This window comes from Leptonychotes weddellii, chromosome 5, assembly GCF_054177405.1.
Source record: "Leptonychotes weddellii isolate Sample4059 chromosome 5, ASM5417740v2, whole genome shotgun sequence".
Classification (NCBI taxonomy): domain Eukaryota; kingdom Metazoa; phylum Chordata; class Mammalia; order Carnivora; family Phocidae; genus Leptonychotes; species Leptonychotes weddellii.
This window is the reverse complement of record NC_138373.1, coordinates 130,348,314-130,368,529: the sequence shown is the minus strand read 5'-3', so window position 1 is coordinate 130,368,529 and position 20,216 is coordinate 130,348,314. Positions and strand designations below refer to the sequence as shown.

At 34.2% G+C, this 20,216-nt stretch overlaps 1 long non-coding RNA gene across 1 annotated transcript in view; it reads left to right on the top strand.

Moving 5' to 3' along the window:
- LOC115937636 (uncharacterized) overlaps window positions 1–20,216 on the top strand; it is a 575,287-nt gene that overhangs the window by 76,971 nt on the left and 478,100 nt on the right. The window contains exon 2 of the long non-coding RNA XR_014145122.1: window positions 10,546–10,578. This is a non-coding gene — a long non-coding RNA (uncharacterized LOC115937636). The remainder of the gene's footprint in view (window positions 1–10,545; window positions 10,579–20,216) is intronic.

The following is a 20,216-nucleotide window of genomic DNA, read 5'->3' as shown; positions in this document are numbered from 1 at the left end:
TGTACTTAGGTTTATACCATTTATAGGTTATTTGTTTCCCAAAAGATTTTTGTCTCAATCGTAAGATTTATTTTGTTTTTACACAGGGAGCATAGCTGAATTAAAAATCTTTGTTGGTTTTTTTTTTTTAATCCATCTTAAGGAGATTAATAGAGCTACCATGATGACAATAATAACTGACATTTGTTGAATGCTTACTACACACCAAGTATCTCCCTTGATACTTAATACATAGAAACCTTTGTTTAATACAAAATGGAGCATAATTTCTTAATTTTTTCTTTTCCCCCTCTCCTTTAGATGTGGATAGACATTTAATAAAACTTTATAATTAAAGGGCTTCCACAATCCTTTATCTTAACCTCTTCATTTTTAGAGGTGAGAATTCTAAGAATCAGCTAATTTTATGGCAAGCTAGAAATTCAACTTGAAAGACCTAATGAATAAGTTCAGTTTTGTTTTATTAATTTATTTTACAACTAAGGTCCACAAAAGTAGGTATCATATTCTTAACACTAGTTCTATTAGTAATCAAATCTGAAATTTTATTGGTATAGAACCTGACTTCCAAAAGCAGTAACATAGTTGAAAGATAATAACACAGTTCTTGTAAAAGTTTGATTAATGTATACTGAGTTTCAAACTTGACACTGATTATAAAATGGAACAAGTGACATTATTCATTTATTCAACAAATATTTATTGATTATGTGTACAAGCTCTGTGATCCATTAGTAAACAAAATAGACAAAAATCCCTGCCTTCATGAAGACATTTATTCTAGTGGGAAAACAAAAATAAACAAGAAATAGTGTAAACTCTTCCTTATGTTAAACAGTGGTAAGTGCTAAGGAAAAAAAAAAAGAAGGCAAGGTAAGGGGATATTAAGTGTAAGAGATGGGATAACAGTTCTAGTTAAAGTAGGCTGGAATGTCTCACTGAAAATGTGATTTTTAAAAATAAAGATCTGAAGGAAATGCAAATGTGTGTGGGAAGAGTATCCCCAGCAAAGGGAATAGAAAGGCAGAGACCTTAATGTGGGTGTGTAGCTGGCAGGTTTGAAAATTATGAAGGAGGAATAGGGGATGACTAAAGGAAGTGTCGAGGTAGGTGAGGTCCATGATGGAGCAGGGAATTAGATTATAAATGGTTTTACAGATCAAGTTGAAGATTTTAATATTCATGTTGAAAGGGAAAATAATTATCAGTTGAAGATTTTTCAGTAAAGTCATTTGGGGGAATCAGTAGAGTGAATCTTATGGTTCTTACTATTTAGGTGTTAGATATTTTAAAAGCAAAAAAAGACAAAACAAAAAAGTAGGTTGAGGAAAGATAGAGAAGTGGAAGGAAAACCAGGCTTGTGTATATTAAAAAGGGGCCATGTAAAGAAAATATTTTGAGTTAGAGAGAATGATCTATGGTGCCACCTGCTTCTGATACATGGAAAATGGTGCAAGAATTGACCATTGGACTTAGCAGCGTGGAGATCAATAGTGACAACAAAATGAGCAGTTTTGTTGGAGTTGTGGCAGTAAATATATGATGCAGTGGGTTTAAGAGAAAATAGGAAGAAAGACATTCAAAGAATCAAGAATAGGGAGCTATTTCAAGGAGTTTTACTTTATACTTAGAAGAATGAAGTGATAGCTGCAAGGAGAAGTGTTGTCAATATAATTTCTCTTTATAAGATGAACAACATAACTGCATGTTATTTTGATACTAACGGGTATGTACCAGTTGATGGGGAATATTTGATAATTAAAGAAAGACAAAAGGAAAATTGCTATAGCAGTGTCTTTGAGAAAGAAAAGGATGATGAGATTGTGCACACAATGAAAATTTACGTTTAGTTGGAGTGCAGTCCATCCTGATGATAGAAGGGAAGTTAGAGTATTCAGGTACAAATGCAGGAAAATAGATGTGTTGGGGGAGGTGGTGGGTGGAATTTATCTTCTGACTGCTTTTTTTTCATCAATGAAATAGGAAGAATGGTCACAAGCTGAGAGTGGGAGAAGAAAAGTTTGAAGCAAAAGGACCTGGTACAACAAAATCCTATAGCAGGGTAAAAGAGTGAGTGGACTATAGAAATACAGTATGAGTTAGTGCTCATGAGTTTAAAGCTAGTCCAGATAGTTTGGGGTTTCTTCCAGGCTGATGTGATGGTGTAGGTTTAGATGTGCAGCTGGTGGAGATTTGGATTTAACTGTAATTGTGGTTTGACTAAGAGAGTAAACAAATATGACAGAAAACAAAGGAGTTGATGTTGCATTTAAGTGAGAGATTTTATAATAGCAATTAAATTTAAGCTTGATAGTAAGAGAAGTGTGGGTGTTGGACCAGGGGTGAGAGATAAGGAAATATGCTAAGGTCTCACTGGCTTCAAACCATTGTTGGAATTGGGCCTTTAGAGGAATTGAGCTGGAAAAATAGAACATTGTAGTAAGACATGCTTGAAATTGAGGTTTTGGGAGAGTAACAGTGATTAATAACAACAAAGGCATGGGTATGATCACAGAAGTGAGTTTTGAATTTAGGGTGGGGACCAAGATGGTTGAGAAGAAGAGTAGAAAGGTCTAGGTCTTAGACTTTGGACTTTGAGTTCACTGCTGAAGTAGTTTTGGAGATAGTTGCAGTGAGCCAGGAGCTAATATCAAAGAACAGAGGGAGGTGACATGGGGGACAATAGCAGCCAAGGAGATGTTTTATAGAAGAAAAAGATTCATTTGTATGGAATAGGATAATGAATATAGAAATGGTACTTATTGCACTTGAGTCCTAGGTTTATTAAGTCTTAATAAGTCTTAAGAAGCAGTATCATCATGAAGGAACCAGATTTAAGTTAGGACAAGACAGTGGGAGAGACATTCAAGGAGGTTGATTGAGGACATAGTCAATTTTGCTAATGATTAAACTTGAGAGAAAAAAGAAAAACTATGGATGGTGAATGGATAAAGAAGATTCAGAAGAGATCTTGGAGTAGGAAGAGTCTTCAAAGATGATATAATCTAATCTTTTATATCTTGAAGGCTCTTCATAATATAACTAATACTTATCCAGTCTATTTGAGTATTTTCTGTGACTGGCTTCTTAAAAGGAAGCCCATTCCAAATAGGAGATATTTTCTATGTTCAAAGATACTTCCATTTGCCTGAAAACTCAATAAAATCTATATAACACAAATTCCTTATAATTAGGATTCTCCCTTGCTTCCTGTCTCTGTTCCCTCTATCACAAACTCTCTGATTTGCCTGCTGTCTTTCCTCGTCGTTTTCTGAGACTGGACATTTATAGATCTCCTAGTAACTTGTTTCAATTCTCTGATAATTTCATCAGCTGACCACCCTAACAGCTACCACCGTTTCAAGCAACTTCAGTGAGGAGGTACCCAATTCATTGATCCCCAGTTGCCTCACTATTGATTAGCTGCCTTCTATTTTCACATTATTCCTCCATACCCAGCTTCTCTTTCTGGTCATATCATATTTACTAATAGTCCTTTAAAAAATATTCTTGACTCCCTTGCTCTAATCTCACACACACCTGTAAAGAATGCAGCTATGGACAGATCCCTCTCTATGCCTATATCCAACAGCTAAGCATCAAACAGTAGATTGGAGGTACTATAGTTTCATATTCCCCACACTCAAGTTGGCTTTCCACAATGCATTCAAGAAACTGTTTCTCCAGAAAGTTTACCATGCTTATTTCCATAATAAAATCACATTTTAGCCACTCTACTTAAATCTTTTATTACTTCTTTCTTCCCTCTACTAATCTCAGTGTTTGGCTTCACTTCCGACCAGAGAGAATGCATCAGATAGTAACAACTTAATGTTTTTGCTACCATATCTAAAAATTAACCTGCTGCCTCCCCTTCTCATGACCATAAAGAAAGTGCTACTCTATTCCAAATCCAATCCCTTCATGGGTGCTTCTTTGCTCCCACTGCACTTCTAGCTTTTCTGTCTCCTGCATCTCAGCATCTTGATTTCTACTACATACTCTCTTTGATCAGTCAAACATGATCTAGTACCTGTAATCTTAAAGAAAACAAGACAAGCCTTGACTTGACCTCATATATCCCTTTAGCTATGACTTTTAACTGTCTTTTGTTTCCTATATCCTTTCATTACCAGCTTTTCAAGAGAATGTGTGTATGTGTGTGTGTATGTGTTTATACTATTTCAACTTTCTCACCTTCCATTTGATTTTTCATTCTTGCCATTCTAGGGTTCTGCTTGCAGGGTTATCAATTAGTAACATGTTTTTTATCATGTTGTCAAATATTTTACATAATTGAGCAGTATTTTCTTCCTGTGGAGATCAAGAGGATGTTTTGTGGTTATATATTCTCAGGCTCTAAAATTCAAGTGATGACAATATGTAATTATTTTAACTTTATTTTTTCTTATAACCACAATTAGCTTTTGAGTTCCCATTCTGCTTGGTAGCAAAACCAAAGATAACGGAATCAATTCTAACTAAATTCATTTGCTTGAAATTATTCTCAGGTCAGGCTTAGGTTTTCAGTCAAATCAAAATTGCCTTTCCCCCTCCTCCTTCTTTTCTTCCTGGATTGGTTTAATTTCTGAAAAGTTTGCATAATGCAATAATATCAGATGGCGAGGCATCTGGGCTTCGTCCTTCCTTTGTCCTAGACTGACATCTGTTGCAATGTACAAGCATGTCCCATGTCCCCACCACACTGGCATCTGTTGAGGTTTCTGTATTCCCACCTGGTTTCTTGACACACATTCTTACATTGCTCTTTGTTATAATTTCCTCTTATCATGACCATGGATCCCTTCAACATCTGCCTGCTTTCTCTCTCTCAGCCAAGTGTCTTGTTATCAGAGGCAAAAGGAAATCCTATTGATTTCTCTTGTTATCCAGGGATCACATGAGACTTACCATGGCTGTCTTGTGTCTTTTCCCTTTTCAGCAGCAAAGAGACATCTCAGCCCTTTAGATCCAGTTTTACCTGGGTTACTAGGGAATCCTAAAAGGATATCTTTTCACATTGTCCCGGAAAGGATTAGGGTAAATGTATCCTTTATTAATGGGTCCCCAAACTGTTGAGTCATTTTTGTAAATACCTGTTTTAATTTTTACTGATTTAAGAACAGAAAAGACAGTGTATAAAACTTCCCCTTGGGTCCCACTGGGGTCTAAAGGATTTGCCCCAACACGCTGTTCAACTTTTTTCTGTACCAAAAGGAGTAATTATTCTTATTATTTGAATGAGGGTGAATAACAATTTAATGTTTCCATTTTTCCAACTTTTTGTTTTATCTGTAACATAGCTTTCATTAAAACAATAACCAAAGATTTAGCATATCCACTTTTAGTTCTCTGTTTTCACTCATCCCTGCTGGCTGGGCTGGGAAAAAAAGGACCACATGTTAAAGGTGAAGACACTTGATGAAGATTAGAGTGAGAGATTTGCATTTCTGCAGTATGGCAGAATGAGTGATCTGCCCATCTCTTTGGGGAAAGATTATAAATACTGAGTAGATTAACATATTTAAATGTGTTGATGAGTTGAATAGAAAGTAAGGAATACTCTGAGGCAAAACTAAATGAAAAGAGAAAATGAAAAGTAATAAGTAATATGTTGATTCTACCTTCCATCTTGAGAGCAATTGCAAATTCTAGTGAACTTGAGTTTTAGTTTTCATAGATTTGCAAAGCATAGGAAATAGATAAATCAAGTACTTTCTTAAGTTAAGAAGGCTAAAAGACTATAATCCCGTCATAAAGCTGGGTCCAGCAAATTGGCTAGTCCCTTGATGTGAGTGTAAAAAATATGTAAATGTACGTTCACTGAGGGTTTTATAAGATGTTCCTATCTTAAATCCTAGTGCTGAATAAGAGGGAAAATAATCCTAGCTAAAAACCAACCCTTATATTGGATTATAGCCTGAATTTACCTTACTTAGGTGATGTAAAACACTTTAATGCAACATTACAGTTTAAAGTGGTCTTAGGTTGGGGGCGCCTGGGTGGCTCAGTCAGTGAAGCGTCTGCCTTAGGCTTAGGTCATGATCCCAGGGTCTTGGGATCGAGCCCCACATTGGGCTCCCTGCTCAGCGGGGAGCCTGCTTCTCCCTCTTGATCTGCCCTTCCCCCCAGCTCTCTCTCTCTCAAATAAATAAAATATAAAAAAAAATAAAGTGGTCTTATGTTGGTATAGCCCCCCAGTCACCTGGCAGAAATAATTGTGAACTTTCGCTGAAAGAAACTGTCTTTAGTCCAAGCCACAAATAATTCCCCCAGGTAAAATTTTAAGAGGTACAAATTTATAATAAAAAAACCACAAAACAACCAAGAAAATAAGATACCACAGCTAGAGTCTCCAAAAATGAGTCAGAATATCAAAACTGAATATACATAATAAATTGGCTTCATGGGTTGGATAAATAAATTAAAATACTGAGAAGAAGATGGGGCGCCTGGGTGGCTCAGTCAGTTAAGCGTCTGCCTTCAGCTCAGGTCATGATCCCAGGGTCCTGGGCTGGAGCCCTGAGTCAGGCTCCCTGCTCGGCAGTCTGCTTCTCCCTCTTCCTCTACCCCTCCTCCTCCCCCTTCTTGTGCTCTCTCTCTCAAATAAATAAATAAAATCTTTAAAAAAATATATAAATTACTGAGAAGAAGAAAATAGCAAGAGATTATTAAAGAGACTGGAAAGATTTAGCTAAAGATTCAAAAGATTGGTTTGATATTGAAACTATTGTTTTAGGTCAGGGTCTCTGGAAACAGACTCTGAGATATACGTTTACATGCAGGAAGTTTACTTGAGTGTGTTCTTGGGGAAAAAACAACAACAACATCAACAACAAACCCCAGAAAACCCTACAGGGCTACCGGTAAGAGAAGCCTGGTTTGGTGATGCTGTTGCAACAGGAGCCTCAACTGATCTTACCATAAACTCTGGACCTACTCACTCCTAAAATCACTACTCAAAGCCAGACACATTTTTAGTGTTTCTATTATACAGAATAGCAGCCGTCCTGCAGATAGAATATAAGGTCATAAGGGGAAAATGAGATCACAGGCATGAAAATTTCTTAGAAACTGAAAGTTCTGCACACATGGTTATCATGACCATCCATCCAGGAATCAAAAGTACAGCCACTGGAGTCAGATAATTTCAATTCACTTCTGACTGTGACACTCACTAGCTACTAGACTGAAAGCAAATTACTATGTCTCTCTTTTCCTCAGTTTTCCCATACCTAAAGCGAAATGTATAAAACCGATTTTGTAGGATTGTTGTGGAGGAGAGGAACATACCTGAAAAATAAGCATAGCACTTATTATACAATAATAGTTTATTAAATATTATCTGCTACAATAAAAGTACGTTTAAAAAGGGAGAGGAGGATTATAACCATAATCCTTAACTTAGCATCTGCCTCAACTTTTCTTATATTTACTTTGATGTATTATTTTAATTCCCTATCCCTAAGATGTTTTCTGACCACAGCATATGCAGAATCTAATTCCCACTCCAAAAGCAAAACAATATTTTACTGAACTTAGCTTTACTGAAATACATGCATTCTAAAACCCCAGGAGGACTCTTTCTCTGATTTTTTCTATACTTTTACAGAATAAAATTACCCATCTTACCTTTGTTATGACAGCATATCACATATTTGCGTAGTGATACTATTTTGTGGGCTAAGCATCTTAGAATAGGGTAATTCCTTTTATCATACTCCTACATTGACAAAACAAGTAGAGATTATGGTATTGAGATTTTTATTGGCAGAAGCATTCACTATTAAATAACAGTGAAAAATATGTTTTTATCTGTGCCTTGAAAAGACTATATATGATTTTCTGATTTTCTTCTTGCACTTATTTGTTTTCCTACCCTTAGAACAAGTGAGGTACAATTGTTTCACTAAAGTAAAGTCCCTTTATTCTGGCGCTTCGAAAAGAGCAAAATTACTGCTAATTTTTATGGTTGAAATTTCCAACCTATCCAGGAGAATTGGAATACATCTCATATGGAAGCTGATCCATGGTGGATTTCTTTATAGCAATAAACAAGTACTTTGTTTTATTCTTTATGTTTGACCAGGTTTATCCTGTTCTTCTTTAAAGAAAATCTGGGCAAGTTGGCTCCTATGATAAACTGTCAAGATGAAAAATCCACACTGTAATGTCAATTTGCAATGCTTGTGGTTCAAAGGATATTTATGGCACATGTGATTTATTTTTCAATCACCTAAGATTTAACAAAGAAACTATATCATGATTAATCTCAAAAAAATTGAGAGGTAATTTATTTTTACGAATTCTGGTTGAACAGCAAAAGCGTGTCATTTCTAAAGGTGCAACAATAGAAGTATGTATAGACTGAATATTTTAAATTGCAAAGAAAACAAAAGGCAACACCTGAGGAAAAACTAATATAGACCCTCTACTGTCATTTTGGGGAATGCTTTCACGGATATTAGATAGGTGAAAGTGATGTATAACATCTTTTTAGGGCTTTTATTATGAGGTTAACTTATTTTTCAAATGCATGTCATCCTCTTAAGTCTTTCTAACATGGTAATTTTAATACAAATTTTGGTTTTCTTAATAAAATTGACAAAAGTAAATTAGTTGAGATGAAAATTCAACAGTGTTGGAATAGCTCCTATGTTTCAAATGCTCTGATTCTTGATTTTGGCAGATGACTTCTTGTACTTCTTAGCATCAACTTCAGAAAATCCACTTTAGAATTAATCTCCTAATATTCACTTTTCAGCTGTATTCTATTCAGGATTAAACCTGACAGACCCGCCTTCTGCTGAGTAAGTCCTTGGCTTCCTTACTTACACAATTTTATTTTCTTAATGATAACATCTATCATTGCAAATTGCACCTGACATAAATTCTCCTTAAGATCTTTCTCCTTGTTTTCCTGCAAAACTGATTTAGTCTTGTTTTAACTATAAAAACTAGTAATTGACAGTTCTTGTTAAAGTTCATTATTCTATTACCAAAAAATTATATAAACTAATCATTTTGTTCTTTTATTACAAGTATATAAAACAGTAAATCTAGATATGTTTGAATGGATACTGAAATGTCTAAGATACAGTGTTAAAAAAGTTGTTTTGAAAATCGTGTGCTTTATAACTACAGTTGTACAAATATGTTTGTTCATTAGAACATAATGTTAAAACACTTTGTTATGTGCATAGAAAAAATCTGGTATGACATGCAGCAAATTCAGCATTCATTTATTGAGTGGGATTATATTGAACATTCGTTCCTTACATTCTTATGTGTAATATTTGGCAAGAGAGGTTTTGTTTTGGTTTGGCTTGGTTTAAAAATTAAAATGTTGCATTTATTCTAACACAACTGAATTTAGTGTGGAAAGCACTTTTGTTTGTTTTGGTTTGGTTTTGGCTTTGGTTTTGGTAATAAAACATGAGGAAAAGACCAGAAGCATGTATATCCACATATTAACAATGACTAATTCCAGGAGGTAGAATTGCAGGCAACCTTAATTTCCTTGCTTCTTGACTATATTTAAAATATGTGTTCATAAAACGAATTATCAGTTTCGGCAGTGCAAGGTAGAATCATGTGACTGGACGAAAATTCAAAAGCTCATTTATGACACTTGTAAAAACATCTCATTCCTCATACACTTTGTTTTGGATTTTATTTGGATAATGATTTTATTATTATGGTTAACTCTTGATGAAATTTGCTTATCAATAAACTACCTTAATTGTGTGAGCATTGTTTAAATCAGCAAACCAAATGTAGCACATCATAGCTAAGTTATTGCTTGACTTTCTCAAAAGCTTTAGTTAATTGCAAGGGGAATGACAATTAAGTGAGGTTTTCCTTTAACATTTTTTTTCTTGGTGGTTATGTAAGTTTTTCATTTGTTTGTTTTTAATAGGGTCACAGGTAATGACAGTAGAATGATAGCATACCTTTTTTCATGTAAAACAGGGAAAATATATTGGGAAGATTAGTTTCTATTTGTAAAAAACATTAAAACAACAAAAAATAAAAAATACTACTTGGCAAGCTGTTGTTTAAGATATTTCTTTCCCTTCTGTTTTAATTTGCTAAACCACTCTTTCTTATGAACCATATAGACATTTGGGTTTCATTAATTTGTTTTAAAATTCTTCTATCATTAAGTGTGCATGTTTTATTCCTAATTATCCACTCTATTTTTCTTGCTATTATTGTCTTTCTTGGATTTCTGGCTTTCCTTTGCCTCTTCAAATATCTCCAGCAATATTTAAGATCTTTGAGAGCTAATGGTAATGTCAGAGGACATTTTCTGGATCCAAGCCAATCATAACATCTTTAAGTAATGTTTATATATACCAAGCTTGCCAGCTCTTTACCAGTGCATAACAGAAGATAAATGTACACCACTCTACTACCAAGGCTGAAAGAAGCCAAGCCATCTGACTGCTAGCAACCTAATTTTTACATAGCTGTTTATAATTCTCATCGTCATGTTACAGCAATATGATTTATTAATCCTTCTGGCATTTTTCTCCTTGACAGCTTCTCAGCTGCTGTTACATCCTTCTTGGATGGGTAAGTTCTATATACTATTTTGAAACTGTGAGTCAAATTTTATGTGTTGAGACTTCATTTGTTTTAGGCACTTAGTCTACTAAAGTGGGAAGGACTTGAATTTAACACTATCAAAGATAAAAAAAAATAGGGTTCAAGGGAAGTAAAAATGAAGTAAAAATGAAGAAAAATAAAATTTGGAGATGTGATTACAATGGAACCTTTCCACAATTTTAACTCAGAGTGGGTTAAAATATAACTTGCATTACAGTTTTTACAGGCAGGCCATAGCATTTTACTCCAAATGGAAAATACACTTTTAAGACCTTGGCAGTCTCTTATGAATATTCAAGTACTTTGATTCAGGGCCATTTTGCCAGAATATTTAGAATTTTACACCTTTTAACTATATTTTTACATTTTCAAGTTAATTTAAAATCATCAATAATTAGCTAAAACCACCAATTCAAAATGGTACTTATCTATCCATTATGTTTCATGTAATTATTATATTATAAACTTAGATTTGATGTTACTTACATATTATACATATTAAATACAAACAATTTAAAAAGCTATTGGAAGGGAGAGTGTACACACACACACACACACACACACACACTCTGTTTTGATTTGTTTTTTATAATAAAACATGGGAAAAGACCAGAAGCATGTACATCCACATATATTAACAATGGCTAACTCCCACAGATAGAATTATAGGCAATCTTAATTTTCTTTATATATGTATGTGTATATATATATACATATGCATATATATATATATATTTACTTCTTACTTACATATTGCATACACATACACCAATGATTTACTAAGCTAAGCTCTAATCAGGGTTGTGTTGTTAGAATCTATAGCAAAAAAGAGAAAAATTTTGAATTCTATGGTTCCTTTTGTTTAATAAAAGAAATGAAGTATTTTTATTTAATGTGGACAGACCCATTTCTTCATGCAAGTGAATCCAGAAGCAAGTCAGCCATGTAAAATATATTATGTACTATCATATTGTCAACTATAAATTTACACAGACTGTTTTTTCAGATGGGTAATTTGTATTTTTAGATCTCTATCTAATCTGCTGTCTGGATATTGACATTCTACATCTGTAGTGTTACGTCTTACATTAGTGAAAATTTTGCTGTGGAAAAATGAAGATAATGTGGGTTCATGTTACTTCCTTATGATCTAATTTGATACAGTTAGCTTAAAATTGTGAGAGGAAGGTATAGTTTATCATGAGATGATCTCACTCAAAATTCAGATGCTTCAAACCGGCTATTGTCAAGTGATAAATTTTGTTTCTGTCATGATTATTTGAAATTTTGAGATGAACATCTATAGGAGTATATTCTCTAGTGTTGATTAGAGAAGGATCTGTAACCTTTAGACATTAACATTCTTCTGTGAAAGCTTTGGTGTGTGATTGTGTGTTTCCTCAACTATTCAGGTGTTTTCTATCACATTTCTTCAGAGAAGTAAAACAAATGGTTAATTCCTGTAGGAAAAATGCAACCATAATGCAACTTAGAATCTGTTTTAACTTCAGTCAGGAGCTTATTTTGAGATGCAGAGTTCTTCACCATTGTATTAGAAGGTCATACTATCTGTCTGAAGTATTTTATTTTATTTTTTAAAAGATTTTATGTGTTTATTTGAGAGAGAGAGTAGAGCGAGAGAGAGCACATAAGTTGGGGGGAGGGGTAGAGGGAGAGGGAGAAGCCGGCTCTCTGCTGAGCAGGGAGCCCAACAGGCAGCTGGATCCCAGGACACTGGGATCTTGACCTGAACCTAAGGTAGATGCTTAACAGACTGAGCCACCCAGGCACCCCTGTCTAAAGTATTTTAAACACCGCTGTGCCGAGTGCAAGTGAGTACACAAAATAAGAAAGAATTTTAGTCTCTGTGTCTATTCTTGTGGAGTCTTTTGTCTGATCTAGTCTAACTCAAAATCATTACTACTTATACCCAACTTAGCTTAAGTTCCGTGAGAAATGGTAAACAATCAATGGAGAACCAATTAAGTAATTATTAATTTTCACATAGCTTCTCATTAAAAATTGGGGGGAAAAGGAAAATCTGGTATACCCTAGATTTTAAGAAGTAGATTCCTCTGTTTCAATTTCTTCTTTTGTAGTGTATAATAATATACGGTAGGAGATAATGTCACAACATCCAGAAAATTTGAATTTTAAATCACTTGTCTTTATTAATATAATAATACTATCAGAGATCCTTTTAAAGTTAGTGTTGATTTTTAAACTTTCAGTAATTTGACAAATAATTTACTTATGATCACATTATTAAAATGACATTTCACCAAAAGTAAACTGTATTTCCCAAAATTGGCACATCTTATTCTCTTTCTGAAGTCACATAAATTAATTTGTAACTGTTGATATTGCATATATGGTGGGGAAGTTTGGGCCATTATGAATTTACATATATAAAATACATTATTTTATATACCTATATGCACATGGATTATGGTATATGTAGTACATATTATATATATCATAATTAATGTGTATATGCAATTAATGCTTAAACAGTCTTTATAAAGTTTTAGAACAGAGAAAGTGGATGCCCCAAAAGATAGCTCTGGAAGTGATAGTAATAAATTTAAAGCATTGGATTATCCAGTGTTTGAAACACTTATTAATGAACAAAGATTCATTTTAGAAAATTATTAGGAATGCCTATAAATCTGTCAAAATTCAGCTACGGAAAGCGTCACAATTTGGAGAGGGGCAGCATCAAAGGAGTCATTAAAGATGGTTGCATCTTCCACTTTACATGTCACGAAGTAAAGATTTACAAAGAATGATTAATTCTTCGGGTGCTAATTTACCATTAACCATTTTGAATCATAATTAATGACAAAGTGTTTTATTTTGAATCAGAATGAAAGTATTTCATATTTTAAAAAATCGTATGTAGTAAAAATCTATGAAAATGCATTTTTATTCAGGTTTGGAGTTTTTCAGTATCTTGTAAAAAGTGAAATTTACAATGCCATGGATATTGTGTAGAACATGTCCAGATAAAAGGAAAACTTACATGTGCTTATACAGAAGCCTTATTTCTCAAAAGCCCCAAAGTGCCTTGATTTTCTTTTGCTTTCCTCTTTTAATTGTTACCTACGTAAGTTAAGGCATACATGTACTCAGTTTGGAAACATGCAATTTCAGAAATGTTTGCAGAGGTGAGAAATTTAATTACATGTTTACCAGTGAACTTTATTGTAGTTGTCACATTTTATTTTTTATCAAATTCAGAGAATTAAGAAAAAGATTAAAATAGTATTTTGAGATATGTGTAATTATGAATTTCTAAGGAGCAGTGATGAACCTGGCAACATTAGTTTTTTGATATTCTCAAAATTCAAAGACTAAAGAGAACCAACTCTTAGCTAATTGTTACATAAATTACTGAATAAACACTGTGTGATGGGGCTATCAGTGTATAAAATTGCTATATAGACTTCAACCTCAGTGCAGCACATACATCTCCATATTCTTCTCAAGAAGCAGGAATAAGGGGTGCCTGGGTGGCTCAGTTGGTTTAGTGTTGGACTGTTGATTTCCGCTCAGGTCATGATCTCCAGGTCGTGAGATAGAGCCCCACATCAGGCTCTGTGCTCCCAGTGTGGAGTCTGCTTGACATTTCTCTCCCTCTCCCTCTGCCCCTCCCCCTGCTTGCACACACACTCAAATAAATAAATAAATAAATAAATTAGTAAAATCTTTTAAAAAAAGCAAGAATAATAAGCATGAGGACCCCTGAGTTTAGCATGTAAAGGAACATGGCAGACCTGTGTTTTTCATATGTTTACCATAGCTCTCACTAAAATAACCCAATTCATTCCATGTATATCAATTAGTGGGGACCCAGCTCCCAACCCTTCATAACCCCCAACACCATAATGAGGGATGGACATATGACTCAGGTCTATAAAATTAGAGTCCATTATACCATTGGTCAGAAGGATTGGTATTGGGCTATGTGAACAATACAAATTAGGTTACTATTTTTGTCCTTATTTGCTACTATAAAGCAACAGAGTAAAGCAAACCTGAGACATGAATAGAAACAGAATCCCTGTGTCATGGTTTGAGACCTAGAATCTTTTCAATAACATCTATCAATATATTCACTTTTTAAAAAATGATTGTTATTTTGAGATTAATTCTTGATAAATCCACTAACAATATTGACTTGGTGGGATATGATATTTTGGGACTTCCAGGTCATTCTCTGAGGTGGTCTTAGTATGGTAACTGAATCCAAAAGTTGTGTGACCAAGATATAGACTTTACACAAAATTTGTCAAAGTTGGGGAAAATGAGGCATTTAGATACATATTTTTACAATGTGAGTATGTGTGTGCATGTGTGTTTATTTTTCAAGAAGTAAGTTAATTACAAGAAAAGATCCAATAGCAGAATTACAAGTGTTCAATTTTTTTTTTTAGCATCTAAAGAATTGACCTCTATGTCAGACATTTAACTGTTCTAAGGACATTGGCTCTGTTCTTCAGTGTCTTTTGGGATCTGTGAAGAAGCTGCATGCATAGAATCTTCTATGACCTGCAGCAATGCTAGCGTTCCTTCTCTTTCAGTTTACACCCTGTTTCCTGGTATGCATAGTTTACATTGCCCTTCCTCCTGCTGTTGTCCTCATTTCTCTAGTTCTGGAGATACCTGATGGGAGAAGAGAACCATTACTAAACAATGACTACAATATGCTAAAGTGCTCACCCATCCATAAGATTTTTCTATTTACTGTCCTTGTTATTTATGTTGATATTTGCTTAATCTAAGATGTAGGTAGTTAACATATCGGGTGATTTAGAAAGACCATTCAAATAAATTTTATCCACAATTCTTTCTTTCATTGAATGAGATTAAAAATATCTGGGGTAATGATTTTACCCACACTAAATGTCATAACATCTTTGTATCTACTCTTTTAAAATATGGAAGCATGGCATGCTGTATATTATCAGTAGAATGGACTTGCACAATTGAGAATATACTTAGAATCCACTGGTAGGCACCATGGTTTCTGTTTTGTTTTGTTTTTATTTTTTATTATTATAATTTCGATCAATCTTATGTTATCAAATGCCTTGTGGTCACTTTAAGACAAAAACACAATTCCAGTTTGGTAAAATTGAATTGACTAACCCCACATAGTAATCAAATGTGGAACTTAATTTAAAGTTAAATATTTTCTCTTTCTCCTTATGGACCCCATAATATAAGGCAGAGGAATGAATCTTTTTTTAAAATTTTATTTTATTTAAATTCAATTAATTAACATATAGTGTTTTATTAGTTTCAGAGGTAGAGTTCAGGGATTCATCAGTTGCATATAATACCCAGTGCTTATTATGCCCTTCTTAATGCCCGTCACCCAATCACCCCATCCCCCCACCCATCTCTCCTCCAGCAGCTCTCAGTTTCCTAGAGTTAAGAGTATCTTATGGTTTGTTGCCCTCTCTGATTTTGTCTTATTTTTCCCTCCCTTTCCCTATGATCTTCTGTTCTGTTTTTTAAATTCCATGATAGTGAAATCATATGATAATTGTCTTTCTCTGATTGACTTATTTTGCTTAGCATAATACCCTCTAGTTCCATCCAGTGATTCTTCATTCTTTCCTAGTTTACATTCCCCCAAACAATTCAGCTATTTAGTTAAGGACTCTTTAGTCTCCATGATCAAAGGAGAAGAGGAAGGAGAAGAAAGCAGATAAGGACGCTTTAAAGATGGATTCATGCCTTCTAGGCCAGATGCATTGTTCCAGTCAAAATTGCTTTGTTCTTATGTATCATTTCTGTGGCTCTTTTGTTGCTAGGTCATCATTTTGAACAAGATACCATTTTAAATGACTGCAGGCCAGTGCTCCTATTGCTAGATCCACACCTGGTACATGAGATTCTCGCACTTTTTAACCTATCATTAGGGCAAGTGCTGTGATCTTGCTCTTGCAACCTTGTGCTATTTCCCTTTTAGCTTTCTCAAGCATAAGTCAAGAACCACATCAGTGTCATACTCCCTTTAGTGACACATACCCAATTCCTTGATTGGTCTGTTAAACTTCCTTTCACTGACTTGTATTAGTTTTACCCTCCACTTTTAGAAGTTTTGAATGTAGGAGGGATTGTGGGGGAGGACAAAGTATACAACTTAGTATTCAACTTTCTCTAAAGAAATCTTTAAATATTCTGTCTTTATTTTCCAGCTCTCAACCGTCTGTGTCCTTGATGTGACTGAGGGTATTCATTTTAATTATTTATTCATTCATTTAATTATTGTTTTAGGTCACTATTTTAGGCTGTTACACACCAGAACAAGAACTATGACATATTGAGAGCATTTTTCATTTAGAAAATGCATGAAAAAATGAACCAGTTACAGAGTTTATTTTACCGTTATGGTTCAGGATTCCTCAAAGCAGTCCTACTGACATTTTGGGCCAGATAATTTTTGTTTTGGGGGGGCTTCCCTGTGTATTGTTAAAAGTTTACCAGCATCCCTGCCCTGTTCTACTAGATGCCAGTGGTACATAATCCCCTTAGTTGTGACTACCAAAATGGCTCTAGACATTTCCAAATGTCCTCTGGGGGCAAAATCACTCCTGGTTGAGAATCACTGGTTTAGATAATCTTAGGGAAAGAATGGTAGGAGAGAAAAAAAAAAATCTTGGGAAAGAAAAAAGTATAAAATGTTATAATCTAAAGAGCCAAGAATTTGTATTAAGCGCACTAATAGTAAACCCTAAAGTAGAGACATTACTGAAACAAGCATATTCCAGGGCTGAATGCACTGTTCGCAGAATCATCAAAATGTTCATGCTATTCATACTTTTGTAAATACGTAGGACTAGAGCTCCATTAAATTATGCAGTTATTGAAGTTCACCTTCATGAATTGTTTTATTTCTGGTACTTTGTTTCTCTTATTTCATGCTTCAGCTGATTTTTTATGTTATTTTGTATTGTTTCAATAAAAACATTTTTATAAATGGATGGCTTTCCAAGAGGTGAGTTTTGTTCCTCACATAACCCCATAATTTAGCATTTGGAGCTTTTAAAAATACTTATCAGGACACAGTTACTAATTGAGACTAATGGGGTATGCTGTACATTTCTGACAGTACAATCTACCTCTTCAAATTTTGATGATAATAATTGCATGGCAACTTACAATTCAGAAAGGAAACACTATCAGAATTTTTAGTCATGGAAAAGGAACAAAAGGGCTAAGGTTTAGAGTAAGGGGACATCAGATTTTAAAAAGAATCCTTGTTTTCTTCTCCAGTAGGAATATTTTAAATTACTGGCATTATAGTCCTGATTTTTCACTTTTCATAATCTTATATAAGCCATTTAAGAAGGGGTTCTGGGCAAACAATGAATCATGGAACAGTACATCAAAAACTAATGATGTAATGGGGCGCCTGGGTGGCTCAGTCGTTAAGCGTCTGCCTTCGGCTCAGGTCATGATCCCAGAGTCCTGGGATCGAGCCCCGCATCGGGCTCCCTACTCTTTGGAAAGCCTACTTCTCCCTCTCCCACTCCCCCTGCTTGTGTTCCCTCTCTCGCTGTGTCTCTCTCTGTCAAATAAATAAATAAAATCTTTAAAAACAAAAAAATAAAACAAACAAACAAAACTAATGATGTAATATATGGTGATTAACATAACATAATAAAAAAAGGGGGTTCTGGGTACTCCATTGTAATTTATTACAGTTGTTTCAAACTTTTCTTTTTGAACAAGGATTATTCTGATAATTACAATTACTAGTTTGTTTGTTTACTTTTGTAAATTGTTTAATAGTCCAGAGGAGTTTGGCCAAAAAGAAAGCAAATGAGTTGATTTTGTTTTCATCTTGGAGCCAGTGACAGTGCTATTATTTCCTGACAATTCTGCTTCAAATGCTGGTTGTCACAAATGGTGAAAAACCATGAGAGGATTAGTGCAAATCTATCTTCAGTACTGGACAATGCAAATCTATCACCAGAACAACAAAAACAGCTCAGAATATAATATATACTGTTAGGAGATGAGAAGCATTAACTACATGTTTTTTTTTTTTTTTTTAAAGATTTTATTTATTATTTGACAGAGAGAGACATAGTGAGAGAGGGAACACAAGCAGGGCGAGTAGGAGAGGGAGAAGCAGGCTTCCCCGCGGTGCAGGGAGCCCGACGTGGGGCTCGATCCCAGGACCCTGGGATCACGACCTGAGCCGAAGGCAGACACTTAACGACTGAGCCACCCAGGCGCCCCAGCATTAACTACATGTTTAATAGGCAAGAGATTTGCCCACATTCCCAATACTAACATAATGGTGTTTCTACTGGAGATCTGTGTAAGCTAGTGCCTCATCATATTCTGGACTTAACTTTCAAATATACCAGACATTATCTTTTTCTTGGTAATTGGCACGTCACTATTACAAGGCATATATCTGTCATCAGTTGACAGCTACCACTTATCAGAGGAATAGGACATCCATTGCAGAGAGTATTCAAATAGATTAAATCCATTTTTCTTTTTTTTTTTTAACAAACTTTACATAGTGCAATGACATATAAATTGATTTGTAAACTATTCATAACTTCTAGATGGGTTTACTTCTTTCATTTTTCAGGAAGTAATGGAATTGTTAAAGCTGAATAGATCTGGCATGCCAGCATATTTGTCCTTCTATAACTGATATTTATTTTAACATTACTCTCTTTTTTGTGAGGGCAAGTTGCTAAACAAGATGAGATCATGTATATTTTGTCACATTTGCTTTGAACGATTAATGTACACCAAAAGAAAAATCAAAAAGATAATATTAGGTAGAGCCAACTTACGAAGCAAAGAGAGTGAGTTACTTTCTAAAAACAAAATTAGATTGCATGCTGTTTATCAATATGGTTTCTTAATTTTCATATTTATTTAATTTAATTTGGCACATGTTGTCCTGTTTAATGTCTATGAGTACCTCCTCTACTAGATTGATGATGGTTTATAAATGTTATTGGTAATTAGGAGGCAATTTATGTCATACTTTTTAGAAAACGACTAGAACTTTTTTATAACAGCAACAAGCAAAATTCAGTATACTAACACATTATTTTGTCATCTGCCCAAATCAATAGTTCTTAGGTTATAAATGAACCAATTAACTTCAGGTGAATAAATTGAAACAAAGAAATAAAAACCCAGAACCTAGTTTTGTTTACTGTTTCTCTATCAGAAACATTAAAACCATGTGATTTGAAAGAATGTTTTTTATAAAGGTCAGTCTTTTCTCTCTTGAAATTTAGATATCATCACTAGTAAACTTTAAGTATTCGTAAACCAGAATAATAACCTAAAACCAATGTTGATTTATGATATCAAATAAATCTAGATGAAGTATACCAAAGTTCCAAAGTAAAAGGAAGAGACTTTTTGGGTATGTGTACAACAAATATTGACGGAAATAAATGAACATGGGAAAAATACCTAAGAGCCTAAGTTGTGAAATGTTTTTTTTTTTTTATAATTTTTTTTATTTTTTATTCTTATGTTAATCCCCATACATTACATCATTAGTTCTAGATGAAGTGTTCCATGATTCACTGTTTGTGCATAACACC